Source organism: Tachypleus tridentatus, chromosome 6 (assembly GCF_004210375.1).
Source record: "Tachypleus tridentatus isolate NWPU-2018 chromosome 6, ASM421037v1, whole genome shotgun sequence".
NCBI lineage: Eukaryota > Metazoa > Arthropoda > Merostomata > Xiphosura > Limulidae > Tachypleus > Tachypleus tridentatus.
In genome coordinates, this window is record NC_134830.1 from 22,614,128 (window position 1) to 22,636,290 (window position 22,163).

General features: G+C 35.6%; 1 pseudogene across 1 annotated transcript in view; it reads right to left on the bottom strand.

The window, feature by feature from the left end:
* Window positions 1-22,163, bottom strand: part of LOC143252084 (uncharacterized) — a 439,932-nt pseudogene that overhangs the window by 407,679 nt on the left and 10,090 nt on the right. The window contains exons 2-4 of the transcript XR_013028811.1: window positions 19,369-19,519; window positions 11,791-12,015; window positions 9,556-9,790 (exon numbers count right to left, since the gene is read on the bottom strand). The product of XR_013028811.1 is annotated as an uncharacterized LOC143252084 (transcript). The remainder of the gene's footprint in view (window positions 1-9,555; window positions 9,791-11,790; window positions 12,016-19,368; window positions 19,520-22,163) is intronic.

The following is a 22,163-nucleotide window of genomic DNA, read 5'->3' on the forward strand; positions in this document are numbered from 1 at the left end:
GTTTATTTTCATCAACATCTGTTCAAACGTTGAACTAATGTAATATGCCTCGTTCCATGTTTGTTTATTAATAAGTAAAGATTACATTGAACAACCAAGTATTACAGAATTACAACTTTTAGTTTCTTCGAGTTCATGTAAATCATGGAACATGTGTATCCTCCCATTTTAACGCTTAATGATATTACAGCTGAAAAAAAACAGCTCGTGTAGGTCATCACCCACATTCCATGGCTGATTTGGACGATTTTTATATCACAGCTGAAAAAAAAACTCTTGTATGTCACCCACATTCCATGGCTGATTTGGACAATATTTATATTACAGCTGAAAAAAAAAACTCTTGTATGTCACCCACATTCCATGGCTGATTTGGACAATATTTATATTACAGCTGAAAAAAAAAACTCTTGTATGTCACCCACATTCCATGGCTGATTTGGACAATATTTATATTACAGCTGAAAAAAAAAACTCTTGTATGTCACCCACATTCCATGGCTGATTTGGACAATATTTATATTACAGCTGAAAAAAAAAACTCTTGTAGGTCACCCACATTCCATGGCTGATTTGGACGATTTTTATATTACAGCTGAAAAAAAAACTCTTGTAGGTCATCACCCACATTCAATGGCTGATTTGGACGACTTTGATATTACAGCTGGAAAAAACTCTTGTAGGTCATCACCCACATTCAATGGCTGATTTGGACGACTTTGATATTACAGCTGGAAAAAACTCTTGTAGGTCGTCACCCACATTCAATGGCTGATTTGGACGATTTTGATATTACAACTGGAAAAAAACTCTTGTAGGTCGTCACCCACATTCAATGGCTGATTTGGACGACTTTGATATTACAGCTGGAAAAAACTCTTGTAGGTCACCCACATTCCATGGCTGATTTGGACGATTTTTATATTACAGCTGAAAAAAAAACTCTTGTAGGTCATCACCCACATTCAATGGCTGATTTGGACGACTTTGATATTACAGCTGGAAAAAACTCTTGTAGGTCATCACCCACATTCAATGGCTGATTTGGACGACTTTGATATTACAGCTGGAAAAAACTCTTGTAGGTCGTCACCCACATTCAATGGCTGATTTGGACGATTTTGATATTACAACTGGAAAAAAACTCTTGTAGGTCGTCACCCACATTCAATGGCTGATTTGGACGACTTTGATATTACAGCTGGAAAAAACTCTTGTAGGTCATCACTCACATTCAATGACTGATTTGGACGATTTTGATATTACAGCTGAAAAAAGGAACTCTTGTAGGTCATCACCCACATTCAATGGCTGATTTGGACGATTTTGATATTACAGCTGAAAAAAAGAACTCTTGTAGGTCATCACCCACATTCAATGGCTGATTTGGACGATTTTTATATCACAGCTGAAAAAAAAACTCTTGTATGTCACCCACATTCCATGGCTGATTTGGACAATATTTATATTACAGCAAAAAAAAAAACTCTTGTAGGTCACCCACATTCCATGGCTGATTTGGACGATTTTTATATTACAGCTGAAAAAAAAACTCTTGTAGGTCATCACCCACATTCAATGGCTGATTTGGACGACTTTGATATTACAGCTGGAAAAAAACTCTTGTAGGTCGTCACCCACATTCAATGGCTGATTTGGACGATTTTGATATTACAGCTGGAAAAAACTCTTGTAGGTCATCACTCACATTCAATGACTGATTTGGACAATTTTGATATTACAGCTGAAAAAAGGAACTCTTGTAGGTCATCACCCACATTCAATGGCTGATTTGGACGATTTTGATATTACAGCTGAAAAAAAGAACTCTTGTAGGTCATCACCCACATTCAATGGCTGATTTGGACGATTTTGATATTACAGCTGAAAAAAAGAACTATTGTAGGTCATCACCCACATTCCATGGCTGATTTGGACGATTTTTATATCACAGCTGAAAAAAAAACTCTTGTATGTCACCCACATTCCATGGCTGATTTGGACAATATTTATATTACAGCTGAAAAAAAAAACTCTTGTAGGTCACCCACATTCCATGGCTGATTTGGACGACTTTGATATTACAGCTGGAAAAAACTCTTGTAGGTCATCACCCACATTCAATGGCTGATTTGGACGACTTTGATATTACAGCTGGAAAAAAGAACTCTTGTAGGTCATCACCCACATTCAATGGCTGATTTGGACGATTTTGATATTACAGCTGGAAAAAACTCTTGTAGGTCATCACTCACATTCAATGACTGATTTGGACAATTTTGATATTACAGCTGAAAAAAGGAACTCTTGTAGGTCATCACCCACATTCAATGGCTGATTTGGACGATTTTGATATTACAGCTGAAAAAGAAGAACTTGTAGGTCATCACCCACATTCAATGGCTGATTTGGACGATTTTGATATTACAGCTGAAAAAGAACTATTGTAGGTCATCACCCACATTCCATGGCTGATTTGGACGATTTTTATATCACAGCTGAAAAAAAACTCTTGTATGTCACCCACATTCCATGGCTGATTTGGACAATATTTATATTACAGCTGAAAAAAAAAACTCTTGTAGGTCACCCACATTCCATGGCTGATTTGGACGACTTTGATATTACAGCTGGAAAAAACTCTTGTAGGTCATCACCCACATTCAATGGCTGATTTGGACGACTTTGATATTACAGCTGGAAAAAAGAACTCTTGTAGGTCATCACCCACATTCAATGGCTGATTTGGACGATTTTGATATTACAGCTGAAAAAAGAACTCTTGTAGGTCATCACCCACATTCAATGGCTGATTTGGACGATTTTGATATTACAGCTGAAAAAAAGAACTCTTGTAGGTCATCACCCACATTCAATGGCTGATTTGGACGATTTTGATATTACAGCTGAAAAAAAGAACTATTGTAGGTCATCACCCACATTCACTGACTGATTTGGACGATTTTGATTAGCCTTTTGGAAAATATAAATGACAAAAGACTAATTTCCTCTCTATCTTTTATCATTTAATGAACCAACGTACACAAACATGTCTGTCAAAATCGTTTCTTCATTACTTTATAGCTTCACTTCGGTTGACGATATATTAATAAAAGAATACCCCCGATAAAACAAGTTTACACACCTGTGCCATACCTGCTGTTTGTTTCAAAAAGTACCAGATAAATTGGTTTTTGAAAGAAAACTGATTTGTCTAACAGACTTTGAAGATTGCAGACCTGTCGAAGTTTAAGATGCAGTTCAAATTATTGTAACGTTGTATACAAAATACTTTCGGAACTGATTTAGGGACACTCAGACGCAATTTTTACTTTTTTTACTGAGGTTTTATAAAATTCTAGAGTTCTAATAATATGTACATTAATATCCCGTTTTAGGAAACATTATATTTAATGAAAATTTTAACAAAATTCAGAGTAGAACTGTAATATATTCATATATTCTAATACAGAAATAAAGTTATATATACAACCAGTGTTACGTATTACGATTTCAGATAGCTGGAAATTTTAATCTAGAACTTAATTGATGTGTATTAAATGTATGATATTTGCCAACAAGATTGATACACAATATTCTTTATTAACATAAATATATTTTAATACACAAACAACAATACAATTTATAGTAGCAGTTATTACAAATAATGATTTATATACAAAATATTGAGAACCTTACAAACAATACTGAATCTTTTATCTGGTCTGGAATTGAATATTTTATCGACGGTTCACGATGAGTAAATGAATTACTAGTTAATATCGGTACACTTTACTTAAAAGCTAGCTAGCCAGCTGCTTCAGTGAGTTTTATAGTGTACTAACTGTAACAAACCAACAATATAAAACTGTCTCTTGTCTCTTTGGTTACCTTTTATAAGCTTGAGAGAAGGTTTTCTAGACATTCCAGCTGACACAAGAATACAGATTATTATATAAACACATAGCATACTGTTTATAGTTAGAGTCGAGAATATTCGTTAAATTTAGGGAGTCGGTGGGAATATTGCAATACACATTAAAAATATAAGTTACATACATTTCTAACTATATACGTAACAGTAAATCAGTTAAACTGACAAGTTTTGATATGTATTTATTACACATTTTACTAGCTGGCGATCCTCGTCAACGCAAAGGAAAGACACATGTGTCTTCTTGGAGATACATAAGGAGTCGAGTTGTAACACGCATGTATGAAGACTAGACAAAGCCTGGACCACTCATATGGACCTAAAGGCTATCTACTCCAAATGTGGTGACAGTTGGTACAATAACTAACCATTTATAAGTGGACACATACCTACACAAACTTTTGTCAAATAATGGTTTGACATCAGATTTCTGAAACGACTATTTAGTATGACCATCTTCCTTTTAGTTATAAATTCTTGAAATATATTTCCACCTGCATCGAACCTTAAACCTTACCGACACATATCAAAGGTTCAGAAGAGAAATGAAATATGGTTTCAAAAACAGTGCGTTGAGACTAAAATGTGGACTCTGGAGAGTCCAGAGTAGATGATTTACAGTCTTTTCATTTTTGGATAACAGAAGAGCATTGTTAAGAATACCACTGCTTCCAATATAAAATGCTATGTCAGAAAACCAGCTTTGGTTGCTTATGATGTAACAGGAGTTGTTTTGTTCTTTCTTGCTAAAGTTTATTCTTTCAACGATCAAATCGAATAACAATACTTCTTGCATGTTCACTCATTTCAAAATTATTGCACAAAACTATCACGTGGTTAACTTCGTATAGCCATTCCTAATATTGAACTGATAAACTCAATAGAAGGCATATATTCAATAGCACACACCGCCACCTCTTGGGCTACTACTGTCTGACAAATATTGGGATTTTACCGTTGATTTTATAAATAATCCACGATCACAGCGTGAGGAATGCATTCCCTAAGATCTGGGAATATTCATTCTTAATTTAGAATTGTTGACCAGAAGGAAGAAAGACAGTCATCAATTAAAGTCAAATAAGTGCTACTTTTAACCGAATAGTGTTATAAACGTTATCGCTTATAATACCCCCACGGCTAAAGTCACGAATCATGTTCTGTGGCATATCACGACTGAAACCTTCGACTTTTGCGATATCCAGCTCAGAATGCTAACTATTAAGTGATCCTCATTACAGATGCACCTGACCGAACTACTAACCTTCTTTCAAGACTTGTTATATCGTTCCTGGATAACAAGACAATGTTTAAAGATATAGCTATAATAGCTCATATGACTAACTCTATACCCATACACTCTTAAAACACTCGGGAAATTAGTTGCAGATAATTTTCAGGTTCAATTAGCAGCCTCTACATACTAGGAGTGCTCAGCACTAACTGGATGAGAAAGAAAAAAAAATCTGTCATTAATTTATAAAGTGATCAAGAAAAGCGACATCTGTGGAGTACTATATACTTGAACTTGATTCAGGTATTTATGCCTTTACTGACGAAACCACAGTCGTGAATAATTACGTATTTTTGAAGCGTACAGTTGTCTTGTTTTCCTCAAGCTTGTAATTATGGAATTTCACCATTTACCAACGGTTTCAAGTGTCAGTTATACAAAAACTAATTATAATTAATTATTCACAATTAATATTTCAACGGATATTGGATGAAAATTTCTTGATGTTAGAGAAAAGATGTTATTTGAGATAATCGATAGCCTATTGTGTACTAGCTACAATTTTGTGATCGAATATACAATGCAATATTCTAACGTGCCCTTCTGTTAAATATTAAAACTGTATATTTACTGTTTTTACAGAAGACAGTGAAAGCGGAGAAGAACCTATGTTTTCTAATTGCATTGCCATCCATCTTGCTAAGTTTGCTACAGGAGGGCTATCTGCGCAAGCCGTCCCTAATTTAGTAGTGTAAGACTAGGGGGGAAGGCACCTAGTCATCACCACTCACCGCCAACTCTTGGGCTACTCTTTTACCAACGAATAGTAGGAGTGACCGTCACATTATAACGCCTCCAAAACTGAAAGGGCGATCATGTTTGGTGTGACGGGGATTCGAACCTGCGACCTTCAAATTATGAGTCGAGTGCCTTAACCACCTGACCACGCCGGGCCAATTATTTGTTTAAATGTACTTTATTAGTCTGGTATTTTAAGATATTTAACAAAAAACAACTTGCATACTGTCAGGCACTTTAAATTCTACATCCAGACGTTTCTGTTTGGTGGGGCCACGTGGTTAGGATGTTCAATTCACAAGCTGAGAACCGTGGGTTCGAGTCGCCGTTCCACCAAACACGATCGACCTTTCAGCCATGGGGACGTTATAATGTTACAGTCAATCTCCATATTCGTTGGTAAAAGAGTATCCGAAGGGTTGGCGGTGGGTAACGATAACTACCTTCCTTATATAGTCTTTTACTGCTAAATCAGGAACGGTTTGGGCAGTTAGCGCTTGTGTAATATTGTGCGAAATACTAAACAAACTGTTTCTAAGAAATTCGAAAATACATATCATATGGTCAGAGGATGAGTGAAATTCGACTAAGGTGAATGACTTAACCGGTATACAAGATATTGAAGCAGAGCACGCTGATTATTTTTTTTTTTAAGGAGGAGCAAGTGAACACTAGAGGGCCTGCGGTCATGACTGTCCTTGATTATTTGTTGCGGCGCAGGCGTACTGCTCCATCTGTTTACATATACACAAGTTTCTGGTCCTACCGATATCAGACGAAGTCTACCTTAACTCATAACAATTGCAAGGAATAACAACTGCTAATTTTATATTTTACAAGAAAGTTTAATAATTAGAGTCAGTCGTTCTCTGAAAAAAACGTATCTTAGTTTTGAATTCATAATTTAATCGATTGGATCAACCGATTGAAGTATAGTTTTTCAAATGTTCGGATGTAAAATAACCCTTTAATATAAATAAAAAGCTACTCGAGGGCTATCTGTGCTAGCCGTCCCTAATTTAGTAGTGTAAGACTAGAGGGAAGGCAGATAGTCATCACCACCCACCGCCAACTCTTGGGCTACTCTTTTACCAACGAATAGTGGGATTGACCGTCACATTATAACGCCCCCACAGCTGAAAGTGCGAGCATGTTTGGCGCGATGGAGATGCGAACCCGCGACCCTCAGATTACGAGTCGCACGCCTTAACACGCTTGGCCATGCCTGGGCACACACAAATTAAACATTTTGTTTAAAACTAAGAATATATTGGGAGGCATAAAACCCCTTTTTTATGTTCTATAGTGCTTCTAACTAAAACCATAAAAATTTGTAAAAGTCTGATATGAAGTATGTAAAACTGTACAGTATACCCTCACCTGTTCGCGGTTCCCCATTCGCGGCCCCGCATATTCGCGGGTTAGGCTCTTAACCCTATCGCATCGTATGCCGGTATACCGGGCTAGCGTCATGACGTCATAAAAACGAATGCTCGGTAAACCGGGTTTTTGTAGGTCATAGAGACTAAAAGCGCTTTTCGAGGGTATGTCTGTATTTACTCTCTCAAGCAGTTTTATCGATTGACGTCTTTATCGAACAATTATTACTGAATTGTACTGTACTGTATTATTATTACCTGAACTGTGCGTACTGTATTTATCTGTCTAAGTTTGCCTTTAAATTTGTTCCACTTTCTGTCAATTCTAATACATGTGTTGTCCGCATAGAAAATGGCTTTACGATACAGTAATACAGTATGGGTAACTTTACTATGCGGTGTTACTGTCCTCCTGTACTTACGTTTCTTTTTGATTAAAATATTGTTGCAGTACAAAATTAAAATGTGTTTACATTATCATTACTACATTAGTGAAATACATGACTGCATGCAATATTACTACATTATTACTGTATTAATGAGTAAGAGTGTCTTTAGAAAGTGTCTGGGAAGCATTTAGTACCGTATATAATCTCATACATAGAAGTTTTAAAACTGCATCCAATATTCGCGGTTTTTCCCCCGCGAATAGCGAGGGAATACTGTATTACTGAAGATAACATTTAATTCAAGAAATATAAATTCCAATAAAACAAGAATTGTGTACTGTCGTGCCATCTATAGAAAGGAAACAACACTACATAAAGTAAATATCTGTAGTAAAGAACAACTTTCATATTTTTTATCCCTCTTCACAAGGAATTAATTTCTATTGTTTACAATAGAGAAAATTAAATGTTCCGTGTAAAAGCAAGAGTATGGTTATGGACGATCCTACACATACCAAATAACATAAGCTACAACAGATTCGTATCACTGAGACATACTGTGTTTCACCTCAGTTTTTTCAAGATAAAAGTTAGTCAAAATTTAACCTCTACGTACAGTTTGCATTGCAAATAAAATAGATGCAAAGCTAGTTTTGAACAATTTAAATTGTGATTTATTACTTAAGATGAATTTACAAAGACTAGCCATCTAAATATGCATTTTGTCATTAATCTCGATAGCAGATACTGTAAATAAGGCCCGGCATGGCCAGGTGGTTAAAGCACTCGGCTCGTAATCAGAAGGTTGAGGGTTCGAATCTCCGTCGTACCAAACATGCTCACTCTTTCAGCCGTGGGGGCGTTATAATGTGACGGTCAATCCCACTATTCGCTGGTAAAAGAGTGGCCCAAGAGTTGGCGGTGGATGGTGATGACTAGCTGTCTTCCCTCTAATCTTATACTACTAAATTAAGGACGGCTAGCGCAGAGAGCCCTCGTGTAACTTTGCGCGAAATTCAAAACAAACCAATACTGTAAATAAAGGCACATTATTTTCTTTGTACTAAGGAATGTGAATTTTTAGTAATATCTATTGAAAAGTCAGGTTATGTACACTTCAAAATGCAGTTGAGATTTTCTTAACTCTTTATGCTTGGAAATGTCTAGAACCTAACTTTACAATAGATGTTACTCAAAATTGACATTTCTTATTATAAAGAAAATAATGTGCAATAAATTTATGAAAAAATCTTCTCCGTATAAATAAAAACTGATATATGGTAGATTACTAGCTGAATATATTCTATATATTTTATCTTATAATAACATAATATGCCATGTTCTTAAATATACCATAAATTAATTTCTTTAGTACGAATGAGTCAAAGAAATTGCCATCATTAAATTTAACAAATTCTGAAATAGTTATATACAAAGGTAATAGGTGGCGTACTGCGGCCTGTTCTTATGAAAGAGTGAAATTCCGAGATACGTGTTTGAATTAAACTAACGAAATCTTAAATATGTGATTTGCCAAAATGATTGATGTTTCTAGTGGTTTCTGTAAGTCAAAAGGTGCAACTATCCTACAATTAAAAAACAACAACTTTGTTTTCTACATTTTCTCACGCAATCATTTATATGCAATCTAACAACCTGCAGTTTACAACATTGCGTCCAAGCACAAAAACATATCATAGTTGTGAAAATACAAAACCAGTTACGTTTCATGTAAAAAAAATCACTAAACTTGTCTCAACTATTCGCGTTAATGTAAAACAAACATTCAAGGTAGTTAGAAACAAAAAGTTAGAATCTTACCATTCGTTATTTCTTCGATTTGAGGCGAAAAACCTTCATCAGCGCCACCTATCACAGAAAAGCCGAATCGCCGTTCTCCTGAACCAAGAGAGATTTCAGTTTCTCTCAGATCATATAAATACTTGTCATTGTCCACTACAATTATTGCTTTACTGTTGTCGTTGTGTTGGTTTAGCACATCCTTTCCTTTTTCACGTTCGTCCAGTAAATCACTTTCATTCAAGCTTTCTTCTTTCTAAAAGAATTCATATGATATTTTTAGGTACTTGTATCAAGTTTTAATAACATAATTATTTAACACTTTACTGTATTACATATGTAACATGTAATGTATTCCCAAGCTAATAATATGAAATAATAACAGCACAGCTTCAGGTAATGTATTCCTCTAAACATGAGTTTCAATATACTCTCCAAGTAACCACGAATTATCTAACAATCGAATTCTTTATGGTGCCAGAGTTCTTAACTGTATTTTATAATACGGATCTATACCTAGAGTATTATGTTAACGGGTTTCCTTTGAGAACAACATTTTCAGGTGTTAGAATCGTGTTATTCTTTCAGTGTGTCACAAAATTCTGAACACATTTAAATTATTAATCAAATAAAGTATCTAATTAGCTTATGTTTATTATGTTGTTAACGCTGTTTTTATTAGACACATACTTTCAAAGTTAATGCGGTGTAAAGATTTTAAATAAATATATTGAAAATCTAATCAAGAAATACAAGGTTAGTTAACTTTGTCTAACGTTATTCGAGTTCAAATATATCGATATTTGCTTATACAATTAGGTAATTATCGTGTAAATAACACTGACTTTGTACAATATACAAACTTAAGAAAATACAAGTGTCAAGCGATGCAATACTTGTTTTCTGTTGGTGGCGCCCTCTGGAAAACGTTACGACATTGAAGTGCATATTATATTAATAAAACAAAGGTCTATAAGGTGTATACATATTTCAACTAAAACATGTTCATTGGATATTTCAATTGTTTTAGTAGTACTCATAGAGTCTGATTGAAAGAGCTAAGAAGAGTCAATATGAAGAAAAACAGGAGTTATGAGTCGGGTCGTGGATGTGGATAAGAGTGAATATTAAATCCGTGTTGGCGGTGGGTGCTGACGATTAGCTTCCTTTTTCTCAGCATATCACTCCAAACTTGTGAACTGCTATGTGAAGATAGTCCTTGTGTTCATAGCTTTGCCCGAAAATTTCAAACTCACAATAACAGTTACGTAAATATTATTTAATAGGAAAATAAAACAAAATTCAGTTTAAGACAAGAATATAAACCAATCGTAAGTGTACATTTTCTAAAGTTAAACAAATGCAAAGTGTTTATTCATTTTGTTACAACAAACTAGAAATCCAATGAACGCCATAGGAAGAATGTTTTCAAAATTCAAAAGAAACAAACATCTTAATTAAACATGATATAACAAGCATACTGTTTCCTACTTATACGTGAAATCTAATAAAACATTTTTTACTAACCACAAAGCTACATATTGAGCTATATTTTACCTAAACGGTAAAGCCACGTTAAGTTTAAACATGAATTTATTAAGTGGTTTCGTTTCAAAAGAATTCGAAACAATGAATGACGACCGAGACCTTTCAAAATTTTTAGAAATAGATTGTAATGTGGAAAATTAAAACCGCATAATCTAAATTTTTATTAAATAAAAAAATGGAAGCAAAATTACTAAACGTTATAAATAAATTATTTTTGAGAAAAGGGAAGTTCCATACTTGTTCGTTCTTGCATAGTCTGTTAACATTCATTTAATTGTATTGGGTGACTTTGGTAAACTAAAATTCGCTGTTTGGTAACACCTAATGAAAAAAAAATGTGCTTTCGTAATTGTTCGTGGTTCACAAAATTCCCAGCTTAGAACCTTATGAACTACACTCATAGATGGAAATCATAAGTTTACAGTTAATGCCTATGTAATCTCATGAGGGACTTCAACCTTCACAGTTTAAAGCAGGAAGTGTGTGTGTGTATATATATAAATGATAACCACCAAACAATGGAAGATGTTGAAAGCTGTTATTCCGGTTCAGAAAAAAAAAAAAAGCTAATACTAACAACTCCATTCGACAATTCATTATCCACAGTCTTTATTTTATTTATATTACGATATACTGTGAACAAGGAATTGCATAACATATTAAAATTACCAGAAGTAGAAAATATCTAACTGTTCATCCATAACTTACTCTTCTGTTCCTCCTCTGATTGTTATTCGAGTGATTCTTGGCGAAACTCCAACGACCCTGAATGTTGACTAGAGATTCTGTTCTGACCTTAAGCGATTCTCCCACCTTCCTGTCCCCACGGTGAGCTCGTTCTTTGGAATTACAAGCACGTGGGAACGTCTGAAAGGTCTGAAACGAGCTGAGACTGTAGCGAGGGTCAGTCCAAGGTTCCGCTGCACGGCAACACTGTTCAAACGCGAGAGAGAAAGACACATTTTTAAATCCAGAAGGTTTTTCTACGTTATCCTAGTAACCTTTATTATTAAAGTTTCCAACACATAAAAATGCCATGATAATATTTCAAAACAGAATATAATTTTGCATTTAAATATGAGTGAGTTGAACATTAGCCCCACAAATCTTATGTTTGAGTTACTATAAACACATACCTCAACATAATATGTATTAGTGCTTACCTTGTACAATAAATATTATTCTGTTATGGATTTACCAAAAGTAACAGAACTTCACAATCATTTTAAACAGGTCGGTTTCCAACAGTTAAGGCCCAGCATAGCCAAGTGTTTTAAGGCGTTCGACTCGTAATCCGAGGGTCGCGGGTTCGAATCCCGGTAGCGCCAAACATGCTCGCCCTTTGAGCCGTCAGGGCGTTATAATGTGACGGTCAATTCCACTATTCGTTGGTAAAAGAGTAGCCCAAGAGTTGGTGGTGGGTGGTGATGACTAGTTGCATTCCTTCGAGTCTTACACTGCTAAATTAGGGACGGCTAGCGCAGATAGCCCTCGAGAAGCTTTGCGCGAAATTCAAAAACAAACAAACAAACCAATAGTTAAATTTGAATTTTACGATTATGTGACAAATATATTGATTTGAACAAGAAGTCTGATGTTGAATTGAAATTTTATCCAATTCGATGATAGGTATATTTTTAATATTGCATGAAGATATTTAAACAAAGTTGGTTTTATTCTTTCTTATACTGGTCTGCTCACGCAAGTTAAACACTTGGTGATTACAAGACAAACATCGCGTGAGAAAAGCGTTTACATTACAATACAAGATACTTGAATTACATATCAAAACGTTCGAAAGTGTGTCGTACAGCCAAAACAACCATTAGGACACACATAAACAAGAGCGACTATTCCAAATTCTGTACCTTGGATTGTGGTAATCCAAACCATCATATATTTTCAGTGGATGTGCTCTATTAAACCCTAAATTCATCAAATTTTTCAAGACAATCCATTAACAAATACACGAGATATAAAATTTCAATACTGATTGAATATCTTCCCACTCTTTTGTTTCTGCGCGTTAATTGAGAAACAACTTTTATGGACTTTTTTCCCCAAATTTGATGTCTCGATAGATTTCTATAGCCTACAGTTAGGTTTAATGTAGCATAAATATAAGCCACATATGCAAAGTTATTCAACAAAAACCGATCAATTTTGACCAAAACTGTTTGCGCACACATAAACAAAGAGTCACGTGAGCTATCGGTCAGATATTTTGACCACAGCTTCACCTAATGATAAAGGTGGACCGTTATTAGATTTGTTTGTTATTCGAGTTAAAGAAGACTGAACTGAAGTAAGAAAACTATAGGGTGAAAGCGAATGCAAATACTTAAGATTGCCTTAGCCAAACAAACCATACATTAGCACTTTTTACCTCAAGACTACAAAAGGATGAAACGAGTGGACAATTGTTATTGATTGTTCATTGCTAGCTTTTAAGTACAAGTTTGCTAAATTTTATGGAATTCTTTTAATTAAAGATCATTCTGCATTACATGACATTAGCTCAAGCAACTTCTGTAAATAATGATGCTTGATACGGCTGTAACGAACGTGATGACAAGAAAATACTGCTCTTGTTTCCATGTTGTTACTTTAAAGGAAATTATTAACACTGTTCGAGAGAGGAAGAACTACAACCATACATTTTAAACAATCTTAGTTGGTTCTGTAAAGTGAGGGTCTGTACCGATTAATATGGCTGTGACCTTAGAGTTGATGTTGGCTACTATCGAGTGTCACTTTCTTACTTGCTGTGGATTATTAGTGTGTATTGGCAAAAAGTCAAAATATCTCATCCTAAACACCTTAGGTGTGAAAAAAGTGAGGTCGTAAAAAGGACTGAACATGTGACTTAAAGGTTTGGTTCGAATTTCGCACAAAGCTACACGAGGGCTATCGATGCTAGCCGTCCCTAATTTTGCAGTGTAAGACTAGAGGGAAGGCAGATAGTCATCACCACCCACCGTCAACTCTTAGACTACTCTTTTACCAACGAATAGTGGAACTAACCGTTATATTATAACGCCACAACGGCTGAAAGGACAAGCATGTTTGGTGTGACGGGGATTCGAACCCGCGGATTACGAGTCGAGTGCCTTAATCACCATGCCATGTCGGGCCTGTTGTTAAGATTGTTTGTGTTGATTTTGAATTTCGCGCAAAGCTACTCGAGGGTTATCTGCGCTAGCCGTCCCTAATTTAGCAGTGTAAGACTAGAGGGAAGGCAGCTAGTCATCACCACCCACCGCCAACTCTTGGGCTACTCTTTTACCAACGAATAGTGGGATTGACCGTCGCATTATATCGCCCCACTGCTGAAAGAGCGAGCATGTTTGGAGCGATGGGGATGCGAACCCGCGACCCACAGATTACGAGTCGCACGCCTTAACACGCTTGGCCATGCCGGTACAGTTAAGATTGGTTTGGTTTATTTTGAATTTTCCGCAAAGCTACACGAGGGCTATATGAACTAGCCGGCCCTATTTGAGTAGTATAAGACTAGATGGAAGGCAGATAGTCATCATCACCCACCGCCAACGCTTGTGCTTTTAACAACGGATAGTTGGATTTATCATCACATTATAACGCCCCCGCGGCTGAAAGGGCGAGCATGTTGGTGTGACGGGAATTTGAACCCGCGATTCTCAGATTATAAGTAGATTGCCTTAACCATCTGGCCATACCGGACCTTGACTTAGAGGAATGAAATCAAAACTGGTGGTCAAAGTGGTAGCTACTTACAACATTGATAGGAATTGTACGTGGAATATTTATTCGTCAGTTAGCCATGCCAGGCAGCGCTTTTGTTCAACTTTGAGAATGATAGTGGGTAAAACAAATTACGTGGCTCAGGTAACTAATGAATGAATATTGACTGTAAAGTTCTTATCTGTACTATAAGTGTAACTACCAGTTTGACCACCAGGTGTGATTCCATCCTTTAAGTCATACACTCATTGCTTTTTTGTATTATTTTTTGCCGTACTTTTTGACACTTAAGAAGTTTTTATCAGATACATGTACTACCGTTGACTGTTTGTTTGTTTGTTTTGAATTTCGCGCAAAGCTACTCGAGGGTTATCTGCGCTAGCCGTCCCTAATTTAGCAGTGTAAGACTAGAGGGAAGGCAGCTAGTCATCACCACCCACCGCCAACTCTTGGACTACTCTTTTACCAACGAATAGTGGGATTGACCGTCACATTATATCGCCCCCACTGCTGAAAGGGCGAGTATGTTTGGTGCGATGGGGATGTGAATCCGCGACCCTCAGATTACGAGTCGCACACCTTAACCCACCTGGCCATGCCGGGTCCACTACGGTTGATAGTACCAACAACATAAAACATTCAACAGTTTAATTTCAGCTCTGTATAGCTCTTTCACTGACGAAGGAAGTTACCCCAAATGTCTTTTATCAGACGTTGCCTCTTTTAAAACGATATTTTATCTTCAGTAATTATAACAACGTCAGTAAAACTTTATTTAGGTTACCTTAACTATGTTCAGATGTTTTTCTTATACTTTTATAGTTAATATTGCTATACACAAACTAGAAATTAATCTGATAATTTATTTGTTCGGAATGTTTGAAACGTTACGTTTTTAAATACTGGTCCGTCATAATAGCAACACAAACAGAATTTTACTAACATTTCATTTTAAACATAAGGCCAGAAATATTAGTAACATGAACCAAATCTTATCAATGTTTCTAATAACAAAGAAAACTGTAAGTTAATGTGTGTGTGTTTTCATATAGCAAAGCCACATCAGGCTATCTGCTGAGTCTACCGAGGGGAATCGAACCCCTGATTTTAGCTTTGTAAGTCCCTACACTTACCGCTATAACAGCTGGGGGACGGTAATGTACGTCCCTGTGAACTGTAAACAATTAAGGAAATAAACTGTGTATACCTCAATGAAGACAATATAATACAACAATAAATCGTACTTTTCTACAAACCTTCTATACAGAGTGGCCCGTAAGTCCCTACCCATCCATATGTTATTATAAACAACGTTATAATACTAATGATTAGTTGAAGACAGCTGTTACCGCGGCATTTGGAACAATAACCCCTGCTATGTTGAGGAAAATGTCTCGCAGAACATGGCGTCGCATAATATTATGTAGCGAGAATGAGAAACAGCACACAGATACACTGGATGCACGAGATATATGAATGGGTAAAGACTTACGGGCCACCATGTAGTTTTAAACCCTCCATTGTGTTTCAAGTTACTACTAATGTTCTATGAATTGTTCATTCTTTATATTATAACTGCTTTATAACCAAATATTTAAGATACAATTTAATCTAATTTTCTATAGTTTCAAGGCATAGCTTTCATCTTATGTTAGCTAAGAGCAACTGTGGATCATTTTGTGTTTTCTAATGCGTGATATTACTTCTGAATACAATTTTGTTTATTGATTTCTTAAGCGTAAAGCTGAAGAAAGGGCTGTCTATGTTATGCCCACCACAAATATCATAACCCGGTTTTCAGCGTTATAAGCCTTCGGACTTACGGCTGAGCCACTGAGTGGCGTGTGATTATGTAAAGGTAGAAATGTCCTTGAAAAGTGTTTATAATTCCCTTAGAGTTCATTACTTTAGTGTTAAATGTGTTTAGTTTGTCATGCACCATAGAACACAAAGGAAGCAAACGAACTGTAGGCTCATGGCGTAAGTTCCGAGCAAACCTTTTCACTTTCTAAGTTTTTGTTTGAACATCAGACAAAATGAGTCATGAATGTTTTCATTTTTGTTATTACAAAAGCTTCTATCACCGTTCTCACAACTAGTTATGACACTATGTCGGTTAACACAATTAATTATTCCACTAACTGCATGACGATGTCAGTTATCGAAACACACTATGACATTTACATGACAACATCAATCCTCAGAACTAACTCTGACTGGTTACAATATGATGGTTCTTACGACTAACTCTGACTAGTTACAAGAATATGACACTAGCTACGAAATGGAGTGATTCTAATAAGTAACACTGGCTTAAAAATATAGATTCTGAAAATATGTATATTATATATACTATAAGCAATGAAAATAATAATATAAGGAAATAATATACCTTATTTATGGAACAAGTAAACACCACAACACAAATGGAGTTGGCAACCTAAACTAATAAATAAGTCGACACTACGCAGTAACCGAGAGATAAACTTCACTTCGCATACAGATGCGCATAGTCCATCTAGAATGACTGGGTAAGTACTAACACCTAACATTTGATAGCTAATTAAAATCAACATTTTTTTCCGAAATAAAGCTTGACTAACAAACAGGTAGAAAAGTGCAGTTGAGGAAATCAAACGTTCGTGAGCCAATAACAATTAAGATCATTAATGAAATGAATTCGTAGCGTATTCATAGAATAATTATAGGTAAAAAATTACTTATTTAATATGTAGAACAGCTAGTGCGTTTTGGTAACACTATTTTCCAACAATGGTTTTTATGTCATGTTTCTTAGCAACAAAGTATAACCTAACATTATTGTTAGCGTATGCACTAAAAGTTTAAAATGAAATATATAGACAACAAAAGTAGAAAAAAAAATTGTTGATTTCTTAATTTAGTCTTGGTTAATTAAAGATCTTTGATTTTTTTATTTTTAAACGTTGGTGATATAGCAGAAAATAGCTTAATTTTGAAATGGTTTAAGCTTAAAATTGAATAGATATTTCTATTTTGACGATAAATTTATGCACTTGTCTTTAGGCTAAATGATTCTATACTACATCTTTACTTTAGGCTTGTTATACCAACACTCCCAACATTTATAAGGTTCCACGGCACACACACACCTAACGGTACCTTGTATCTCCTTCACAGACAGTAATCGAACAATGTTATTTGGTTAAATGCATTTTGGCTTTTATCATCAAAAGAAATCAATCGTGACGTGACGTAGCACGCACCTTCTTTTATATAGGTTAGATAAAATTTGAGAAAGCTCATAACAATACAAATATTCAGAAAGTAACAACTATGCAAAACATGACAATTAAAGTAATTATCGACACCTAATGTAACTTAAATAATAACGTAATGAACAATAGTTACCACAATACGTTAGTTCTCTCATCTACCGCTAACATATGTCACACTAATGTGTTGATCTTCAGATGGAAGAGATACAGTTCTAATGTGTGAAATAGTAAATTACACATAGGATCTGATTCTTACACTTCCCAGTATTACACGTTACTAGTGAGCTCCAATTCTTAAAACTGACAAATCCAATGTTTCATGTGGGTTTCCTTGTAAAACATAAGCTGTATAATGTATTTATATAGTTCATTTATATAGTTTTAGTAGTTTTTATTTATATAGTTCATTTATATAGTTTTAGTAGTTTTTATTATCAGGGCCTGGCATGGCCTAGCGCGTAAGGCGTGCGACTCGTAATCCGAGGGTCGCGGGTTTGCGCCCGCTAAACATGCTCGCCCTCCCAGCCGTGGGGGTGTATAATGTGACGGTCAATCCCACTATTCGTTGGTAAAATAGTAGTCCAAGAGTTGGCGGTGGGTGGTGATGACTAGCTGCCTTCCCTCTAGTCTTACACTGCTAAATTAGGAACGGCTAGCACAGATAGCCCTCGAGTAGCTTTGTGCGAAATTCCCAAACAAACAAACAGTTTTTATCAACGCGAGTCACATATAGCTACAGATTCTTACACTAGACACTTTCAAAAGCTAAATTTAAGTACTGGTTCTTGAAGTGTCCAATATATGTTACATTCTGGCTCTGGTTATTATATTTACATTACACAATACATATGCGTGCCTATTTTTATTTTACAGTTAACATCAGTTACATCTACGATCTCGTTCTGACAACTAAGCAACATGAATAATATGTACGTATTTGTTCTTACAATTAAGTAACATGAGTTATATGTAAGAACTGGTTCTACAGCTAATTACAGAGCAAGTAACTGATTTTGAAGTAAATCCTGATGGGATTAAGATATTATCTGGTAGCGATGGAAACATTCATATCAAAATACAAAGTGATTTTACACAAAGTGCTTTCAGAATTTCAATTGTTATGGACATGAATTATTCGAACCTAAATAAACAGTTTATAGTTTGTAGCCCAGAGTAGTCCTCCGCTGTAAGTCTATAGGTTTACAACACTAAAATCAAGGTTTCGATTCCCCTCGGTGAACTCAGCAGATAACCCGATGTGGCTTTGCTATTTAGAAAAACACACACATAACCCAGTGTAACTTACCTCTATCACACCACCTGGTGTTTGATTATGTACTTCAATGGTGTGTGGCATCACAGCTTTCTGGTAAAGAGGTCGTCACTGTCCAGTATAGGTTGCCTTTCGTCCTCGTAATTTAATGTAAGCTCTTCCACGCCATCCTACAGAATGTCAACTGAAATGTTAAATACACCAAAATTGTAATATCAATTACAAAACTATAAAGTGTTCTTTATCCTCCGAAACCTGGAGAATTAAAAGCACTATGGCCTCGACTAAACCATATTTGAATCCCATGTTATAAAGTTACTATTATTAAAAAAGGACTTTCATGGTACTTCTGTGAATGTCAGATGAAGTAGAAGATGAATGTAATCCGAGCGTCGCGGGTTCGAATCTCGGTCGCACCAAACATGTTCACCCTTTCAGCCGTGGAGGCGTTATAAAGTGACGGTCAATCCCACTATTCGTTGGTAAAAGAGTAGCCCAAGAGTTGGCGGTGGGTGGTGATGACTAGCTGCCTTCCCTCTGGTCTTTTACTGCTAAATTATGGACGGCTAGCGCAGATAGCCCTCGCGTAGCTTCGCGCGAAATTCAAACCAAACCTTTTTTAAAGTCCATGAAATAATTTAAACTGGTGGTTTAACTTAAACTTTTTCCATCACTTGAGATGGGTGCTTTTGCTAGTCTAATACAAAAAGCCCTTCAGTGGCAGAGTGGCTTGTCTGTAGACTCACACCTTTTAACACCGGATTTCGATACCCGTGGTGGGTGGAACAGAGATAGCCCATTGTGTGCATTGTGCTTAATTCTAAACAATCAAACAAACAAAACTTACACAAAATAGGTCACTGACGCTCTTTAGTGACTAAAGTTTGTCGGTTTTAAATTCAGTAAATAACTCACATAAAGTAAGTTAAAATCATAAAGTTAAAAAAAAGTTCTCTGTCGTTAGCATTTGTATGATGAAAACGCTATTTTCAATACCCGTATGTACAACCTAGCTTACACCAATGGTCAAGAAACAAACAAACAATTCATTAAGACATCTTGGATTCAATTTAAAAGGCCTAAATTGGACATCTTGCCGCTCAAACTGTATTAGAAATGTTCCTTGTTCTAGTTTCTATATTTTCTCAGCTTCGAAAGTTTATTTTTACCATATATTATATAAAATGTGATAGTTCTTAGTATAACAGACTACGTCAAAAATGGAATAAAAACATAATAAATATTTAAAGTGGCAACATATAACTTAACTCACGATTACGTCTGTACTAGTTCATTGTGATTTTTAACCCTTATTCAGATAAACAACTTATTCTGCCTCACATTCAACTCTCCTTATTAGTAAAATATAAGTTGATTGTTAAAAGATAAAATTGAATCCACTTGTTGAAGTATAAAATTATTTATAAGTTTTGTTGGATGTCATTTCCATTCATATAAAGGTGTGACAAAATATCTACCTATTATAATATCCATTCAGCTTCAGGCCAGTGATCGTACACAATTCAAATTTAATGCTAGCAGACCATTCCTCGGAATTTTTACAAAACTGGTCCTCTGTAAGGGGGTGTAGGTAGATTAATCTTGTTAAGACCTGTTGTTCTTGTGTTGTTGTTTTTTAATTTCGCCCAAAGCTACGAGGGCTATCTGCGCTAGCCGTCCTTAATTTAGCAGTGTAAGACTAGAGGGAGGGCAGCTAGTCATCATTACCCATCGCCAACTTTTGGGCTACTCTTTTATCAACGAATAGTAGAACTGACCGTCACATTATATGACCCCACGGCTGAATGGGCAAGGATGTTTGGTGTGACGGGGATACGAACCCGCAACCTTTGGATTACGAGTCGAGTGCCTTAACCTACGTAGCCATGCCGGGCCTTATATGACCTTTCAACTTTAACTTATTAATATTTATTTAAGTTCGTGTCGTTAAGAATTGTGGGGTAACAATGCAACCTTATTATTTTGATATGAAGGATTTAAAATATAGCTATCATTATAATCTTATACCTTTAAATGAATTTGTAACTTTACTATGACTTTGCACTGAGTAATATTGTGCGAAATATATGGCTGTTATGGAAACACACGCTTTGAAACTATTGGTAATAATATATTTAACCTAATTTTCTGATTTTAATATAATGTTATGTTTCAGCGATACTCATTTAATGGACAAACATAAGTACTGGTGTGAGCTATGTTTTAACATTTTAATTTAAACATATTCACGTCACACCAAACATTCTCGCCCTTTCAGCCGTGGGGACGTTATAATGTGACGCTCAATTCCACTATTCGTTGGTAAAGAAAAGCCCGAGTGTTGATGGTGGGTGGTGATGACTAGCTAACTTCCCTCTAGTGTTACACTGCTAAATTAGAGACGTGTAACTTTGCACAAAATTCAAAACAAACCAAACCATTTTGTATGGGTTGCTAGAGAGAGTTGTGGAATGACATAGAAATGACGTGTGAAACGTAAACTTTTCCTGACTATTTGGATTTGATATTACGTCTCAAATTTTCTGAAAGTTGTAAGGAAAATTACTGTTTATAAAAAATACAATAAAGTTGCCGTCGGTTGTAGAGTTAGTTAGAAAGTATTTTACAGTGTTACAAAATGATTAATGAGTTAGGAAAAGTATTATTCCGCCAATTTTGAGTTTTTGAAATAGGTATAAGAAGATATTTAATAAGTAGCTCTATGTTATTTGTTAGTTAAGCCTAATGATAGGTGAGCTCATACAACTTGTAATAGTTTTTGTTTCGTTAAGTGGATGGCATTGTTTTTACAAAATAATAAGAGAGAA